Here is a 7,308-nt window from a genome sequence, read left to right as displayed (position 1 = left end):
CTGCGAGCCCTGTGCTGCTGGCGCTAAACCAGGTGGAGGAGCAGCTCTTCTTGAGGAAAATGGCTGGATTTTAATAAAGAGCCCTTCTTGAAGTTGGGTCGGATGTCCGCTTTTCCAAGGACCCCAAAACCTCTCTGAGTGCTCTGGTGCTTTTGAGAGCACAACCCAGGCTCATGGGCAAGGGTGACGGAGTAGATGGGAGCACTCGCAATGAGCCGTTCCAGCAGCTGAGATGAATCTCACTGGGCCACTGAGGTTTGTTCCTGGAGTCACACACAGAAATGTCACATTCCGTCAGGCATGCATGTCTGAGCTGGCCTCGTGAACTCCTTCTGCACCCGGGAGTGTTCAGAGACAGAATCTTTCCCTGTTGCACATAGAGGCCGTAGTCTTGGTTTCCCTCTGGCCTCCTGGTACCACTTCAAAAGGATGGGAGGCACCTCAGCCCTGTGGTGTGTCACCCTGCTCGGCACTCATCTGAGATGTCCCACATCATGAGGAATGGACATGGGGACCTCAGTTCAAGGAAGCACCACCCAGTGCTGCATTCAGGTGGTTTCCCATAGGATGTTTCTGCCAACATGAAGTGACCTCAAGACACTGTCTGTCCCACAGGCCTTCAGGGACCCCCCAGGAATAGCTGATGGTGTTTGTGCTCACTTGGGTACATCTCATCTCCCATCCAGGATGTGCGTGCTCACATCTCATCTGTACAATGCAGACATGGACTGCTGAACTACTCATTCAGTGTCATTCCAGGGAGGGAAGAACAACCTCTGTGAGCTGGGGAGAGAAGTCAGGGCTGGAAATGGTGGTTGAGAGGGGCCCGTCCATGACGATGCCCTGGGGCAGATTGTGTGGGGTGTCCAGTGCACAGGGGCACAGCCCAGCCCCTGCTCTGCTGGTCCTGCAGGTCTCTGGCAGGAGCCTGGCTGTGAGAGGACACTGCTGTGTGCCAGCCCTGCACACACACGCTGTTCAGCTGCACACTGGGGTTTGAATCTGTGGGACACTATCGTAAGCATATGCTTGAAGATATAAACCATCGTGTATTGCCTTTCTATCTGGAAAGGCTGTTGTGAGTCCAGCTCTGTCACAGCAGTGCCCATTGCCTGTCCCTGCCTGCGCCCACAGGACTGACACACAGCAGGACGGTGACCAAGCTGCCTGAGCACTCAGGCCTTGCACCAACACAACCGATGAGAAAGAGAGTGTGGGAGTGGAACCAGAACAGCTCTGGGAGAACAAGCACTGCTGCTCCCTGGCAGGGCTGAAATGCCAGAGCTGTTTTCCCCTCCACCCATGTACAGGAACTGTCCCTGCAGCTCCAAAAAACCCTTGCAGGAAAGATGTACTGAAAAACAAGTGACTAAAGAGCCCTTTATTCTGTTTAGAGACAAGGAGAGCACTGCTGCTCATTTAAGCAGCCAACAGTTATAAAAGAAAAGCCAACAGTGAATTAGACAGGGGATGAAAACATTATCACAATAAGAAAACAACCAACACCACCAGAAAATCCAGTTGACAGGCTGGGCTTGTAATTAGCTACATTAAAACTCCTATATAGAAGAAGATGGGCAGTTTATTGCTTCAGAAAACACTAGGATATGAGTTTCCTCAGGGCATCCTTGAGCTGCTGGTTCCTCATGCTGTAGATGAGAGGGTTCACTGCTGGAGGCACCACCGAGTACAGAACAGACACCACCAGGTTCAGGGATGGGGAGGAGATGGAGAGGGGCTTCAGGTAGGCAAACATGACAGTACTGACAAACAGGGAGACCATGGCCAGGTAAGGAAGGCATGTGGAAAAGGTTTTGTGCCGACCCTGCTCAGAGGGGATCCTCAGCATGGCCCTGAAGATCTGCACTTAGGATACCACAATGAACACAAAACACCCAAATCCTATTAAGAGACTAAATACAAGAAGCCCAAGTTCCCTGAGGTAGGAGCGTGAGCAGGAGAGCTTGAGGATCTGGGGGATTTCACAGAAGAAGTGGCCCAGGGCATTGCCCTTGCACAGGGGCAGTGAAAATGTATTGGCTGTGTGCAGCAGAGCATTGAGAAACCCAGTGGCCCAGGCAGCTGCTGCCATGTGGACACAAGCTCTGCTGCCCAGGAGGGTCCCGTAGTGCAGGGGTTTGCAGATGTCAATGTAGCGGTCGTACGACATGATGGCGAGAAGGTAAAACTCTGCTGAAGCTAAAAAGACAAACAGAAAGAGTTGTGTAGCACACCCTCCATAGGAAGTGACCCTGGTATCCCACAGAGAGTTGGCCATGGACTTGGGGACAATGGTGGAGATGGAGCCCAGGTCGAGGAGGGCGAGGTTGAGCAGGAAGAAGTACATGGGGGTGTGGAGGTGCTGGTCCCAGGCTATGGTGGTGATGATGAGGCTGTTGCCCAGGAGGGCAGCCAGGTAGATGCCCAGGAAGAGCCAGGAGTGCAGGAGCTGCAGCTCACGCGTGTCTGCAAACGGCAGGAGGAGGAACTGGGTGATGGAGCTGCTGTTGGACATTGGCTGCCTGTGGGCATGAGGACCTGTGCAAGGAGGAAAGACAGTTACAAGTTAGGGGAGACTTCTCTGAGGAAAATAAACAGGTTGTTTCTCATGGAAAACCCCCTCCCTGATGGAGGGATGTTTCTGCTCATTCTCTCTTTCTATCAGCTAAGTTTGAATAACAGCTCATCACAGCTTAAAATACAGCTTGGGCATCTAGATACCATGAACACACCTCTGAGTCAAGACGCCCTGTGTTGGTGTCAGAACAAAAACTGACCCACACTTCCACCCCATCCCCAGAGAGCAAGAGCACCAGGGACAGGTGGAGAAACAGGGAAGAACACTGCAGTGCTACCAGAAAATAAAGCAAGGACAGAAAGGCAGACGGGCATGCTGTGGAACCTTCTCCTGACCCGGCTGTGCTGCTGCCACTCACATAATGACACTGTGGAGCAAGTACTTTTAGCACCTTATTTGTGTACCACGTTGCAGGAACCCTTCACCTGGAGGTCCAGCTGCTGAGGTGGAGACTCGTGACCTGGACCCCATGGCTTTGGGGCAGAGGGTCTGCTGGGGAGGAGAGAAGGCCAGGGGTTGCACTGGGAAATGTGTCTGCACTGCAGGGGATGGCAGGGGGGTCCTGAATCCCATCTCAAGCATTTCAGGTTGTAGCTTCCTCTCCCTGCCCATGTCTGCTGACTGCAGCTGTGTGTCTGTCCCTGGTCTGCTCCCTGTCAGTGTCACAGACCCCGTCCCACCCGCTGTGTGCTCAGCTCTGTCCTGCTCACACCTCCTGGCACTGCCCAGGGGCAGCTCTGTGTGTGCAGGGGCTCAGGAGCAGCTCAGACCAGTCCTAACGAGAACTGGGGTCTCAGTGTCTTCTCCAAAGAGAGAAATAAATCCCCATCTCCCACTGCACACCCAGACAACCAAGAGTGGAAAACTGAAAGCACAGACTCCTTCCCTTGCAGCTGTTCCTGTGTTGATGTCCTTGTTCAGAAGGACCCTCTGCCATGTCTCTGGGGTGGTCTGGAGCTCTGAGCAGCTCTGACCCACACAGCCCCCTTCAACCCCACAAGCTCCCTGCCTGCCCTGCCGGGGGTCGCTCCTTCCCCCCACAGCTGCTGCCATGGGATCTCCCGGGCAGGCTGAGCGCTGACCCTGGCAGGCGGCAGAGTCCCTGCCCGGCACAGCCCTGGGGTGCAGGGACCCTGCTCTGCAGGACAGCCCTGGGCACCCCTGGGCACTCACCCGGCTTCACAGTGTTCAACATGGCCTGACAAGAGCCCCGTCCTTACAGATCCCACAAGCTGTGCCTGTGCCAGTTTCAGGAGATGCCTCCAGGAGCTACAGCTGCACTGCCCTGCACCAGAGACTTACCATGGCAAGGGCTGCAAAGGTTTCTCCTCCAGTGAGCTCTCAGTCATCCTCCCAGTCCTGACCACCTTTAATCTCTCTCTGCCTTGCTCGTCTCCTGAGATCCCCAGGCAGAGCCCTCAGCCCTGCTGCGTGTGCAGAGGAGCTGCTCCTGGGCAGAGCTGTCTCTCTGCAGCGCTGCCGCTGCCATGAGCTCCCTGTGTCCCAGGAGCCCAGCCCAGCTCAGCAGCACAGCAGCAGCCCAAGGTGCTTTAATGACCCCTCTGGTGGGTTTGGGGCTGAGTCCATGAACATCAGACCCTGGAGGAAGTTGATGAAATCTCTCAAGAAGTCAAAGTCAGATTCAAACTCCAAAGTATCTTGTAAGGTTAATGTGTCACACTGAGGGACACAACTGAGAAACAATATTGAGGTTTGGTTAGAGAAGAAAACTGGAGGCAGAGATGACAGGTCAGGAAAAGCAAAGTAAAGGTCTCTCTGATGCTGAGTAAACCTGGATGTGTTTCATTAACCAAAGGGCCAAGTCCTGACCCTCAGCCCTGGGAAGGCAGATCCTGTCCCTCCCACATTTTCCAGGGCTCTTCCTGGGACAGTGTGATGTGGGGCTGTGCAGGGCCAACGGCAGGACTATGGTCCCACACCTCCCAGGTTCCTGGCTGGGGACAAGGAGGCCATGAGGCCCCTGTGCTGGAAGGACAAGGTGTCTCCTCACAGGCATCAGAGGTGCAGACAACAGCCACAGCCAAGGGGAGAAGGAGCTCATGTCTGGTGGGGCTTTCAGCCTCTTTCCATCCCTTGATCATCTCCACGACAGCCTGTCCTGTGCTGGGGCATCCCCTGCACCTCTGTCCCTGCAGGCTGGAGACATCCCCCCTGCTGCCCCACCTTGCTCTTGTCTGAGCATCTTCCTTCCTTTGCTGAGATCTCTCCATCCTCCCCAGCTGTTCCTTGAAGCACAAAGCCTTGGGCTGATGCAGACTCCCTCTGCTGACCTGCTCCACCACAGCACTACCCTTCCACTCACATTCCTTTCTGCTCATGTGCAGCCTGGACCTCCCCAGCTGCACTTTGGGCCATTATTTCTTTCTCATGCTCTTTCCCACTATGGAGAAGCCTCCACCACCTCTGAAACCACCCTTCAAGCACTCTCAGGCTACTCCTGCACTGCTGCAGCCTCCCCAGCGCTGCTGGGCCAAAGCAGCCCAGGTCCCTCAGCATCCCACACCATGTGCACAAGGTCCTGAACCTGCCTTGGTGTCCTGGTTTTGTTAGAAACAAGTTTCTTTTTCAGTGAATTTTGCCTGTCAGCTAAAGCCTTCATATTAACTGCATTTTCCTGGAGAACCAGACCCATGTTTTGGTAAACCTAGCAATGGAATGCAAACTTATTGATAAGCATGGATGGACATCTCACAAGAGGGGCGACGAGAAACAAGTGACCAAGAAACTGACCAACTGTGTATAACATTCCATTTACGTGAATACTTCATATAAAAGTGGGAGATCACGAGGATCTCGTCCCTTTTTTGCCCTTTTCCCTTTTGCCTTTTGCCTTTGCTTTTTCCTTTCTGCTTATGGCGACATTAGGAGAGGACCTTGCTAGTTGTCCTTGCGAACTGAGGCCTAGTGAGAGACTGAATCCAGCTCCGGTTGGCTGCAAAGTCCAGTCCAGGACTTTGATTGCCGGCTCTGCAGTTGCTGAGACTTTCGAGATTGGTTTTGTATATTTTGTATTATTTTCTCTATTCTTATTACTAGCATTAGTAAAACATCTTTAATTTTTTCCAACTCTCTTCTCTCTGTCCTTCTTTCCCTCCCGATCCCCTGTCCTTAGTGGGAAGGGGGGAGAGGGAGGGGCAAAAAGGGGGAAGTGGGGGGGGAGAGCGGGTTAACAATACATCTGCCAGGGTTTTATTGTCACCCCACAATCTTAACCCTCGACAGATAATTGGCGCCCAACGTGGGGCAAGAGAAAGGGGTAAATTTGAAGATTTTTGGCTTTTCTACTGCTCTGATGTACCTTTCAATTTTCTTGGCACAATGTCATCTCATCGAGTTGTGATACTCGCAGGTCTGTTTGCTTCGGATATTATTTAGTTGTATTAAGGCAAAGTGAATTACACTGATTTAAAGATGTTATGGCGTAAGTTGTATCAGTTATTTTCTACATTGTGCTCACTGATTCCATATCTGTGTTGGGGTTTCTTTTTGAATCGAAGTATTCATTATATAACAACAAGGAACTGGACAATGATCATGATGATACTGTGTGGTTTGTCACTGGTTTATTTCGTTATACTGCAGCCGCTAATGAATTTCTACTCGCTTCTGCTTTACCTTGAAAAGCCTCCAGGAGAGATTAAAGAGCAGTACGGCTCTGTGTTTGCTAATTGGTCAAGCAAATCTTTAGAAAGGCTGACTAACAATACTTTCGTTTTTTCGCTAGGAGAGTTCACAAATATTTTAGAGAGCTTTGAATATCCTTAGAGTTTTGATAGAACTGTGATGGTGTTATCTGGTTTGCTGAATGTGTGTCAGTTTGTGCTTCTGTTAAGAGAAATGGCATTCAACAGGAGGTTTGCGTCTCTTTGTTGTCCTGAGATTTGCGGTGTGTCTTCGGAAGCTTTAGCAAAAAGCTCTCCTGGCTGCTCGAGAAAGAGCAAAACAGCAAAAACCGCCACTGCATCCACTGCCCCCCAACGGCGGTTTCACAGGCTGAAGCTACAGCTCCTATGCAGAGCTCCTCTGTCAAGGCCACTGCTGATAACATTACTTCTCCAGCGCCAAAGGCAGCCCCCCCTCCTTCACACACTGGTCACTGTTGCTGCTGTAACCACAGTAACCACTGTGACAGTCATTCAGACTCTGGAAATGAATCAAATGATGGTGAACCCATATCAGCATCAGTTGCCGGTTGTGAGAAAGTCACTAGAAAGACTACCCGTGCAGCAGATGATGGCACAGGGCCAACATCAACCGAAGGGGCACCATCAGGACAGGGAGGAGATGAAGTGACCACCACTCGGTCCTTCTCTCTAGGTGAGCTGAGAGATCTGCGAAAAGACTTTAGTCGTCATGAAGGCGAGAATATTTTAACCTGGCTGCTTCGATGCTGGGACAATGGGGCAGAAACAATTGAATTGGAAGGTGGTGAAGCCAGGCAGCTGGGATCTCTGTCAAGAGATTCCACCATTGATAGGGCAATTTCAAGAGAGTCTAATGCCACTGCTCTCTGGACCCGACTCCTGGCACCTATGAAAGTAAGATTTCCCTATAAGGAAAATTGTATATCCAAGTTAGGGAAATGGAATACTATGGAGAAAGGTATTCAGTTCCTGAGAGAATTAGCTGTGCGAGAGATCATTTATTTTGGACCAAACAGCCAAGAGGGGACAGACCCAGACAGAATCAATTGTACACGACCTCTGTGG

The 7,308-nt window shown here is 51.7% G+C and overlaps 1 pseudogene across 1 annotated transcript; it reads right to left on the bottom strand.

The window, feature by feature from the left end:
* Window positions 1-1,600: 1,600 nt before the first annotated feature.
* Window positions 1,601-2,347, bottom strand: LOC309448360 (olfactory receptor 14J1-like; annotated as a pseudogene). The gene has a single exon. The product of its transcript is annotated as an olfactory receptor 14J1-like (transcript).
* Window positions 2,348-7,308: the final 4,961 nt, after the last annotated feature.

The sequence above is a fragment of the Streptopelia decaocto genome, assembly GCF_964273445.1.
Source record: "Streptopelia decaocto genome assembly, chromosome: 20".
Lineage (NCBI taxonomy): Eukaryota > Metazoa > Chordata > Aves > Columbiformes > Columbidae > Streptopelia > Streptopelia decaocto.
This window is presented reverse-complemented; position numbering and strand designations above follow the sequence as displayed.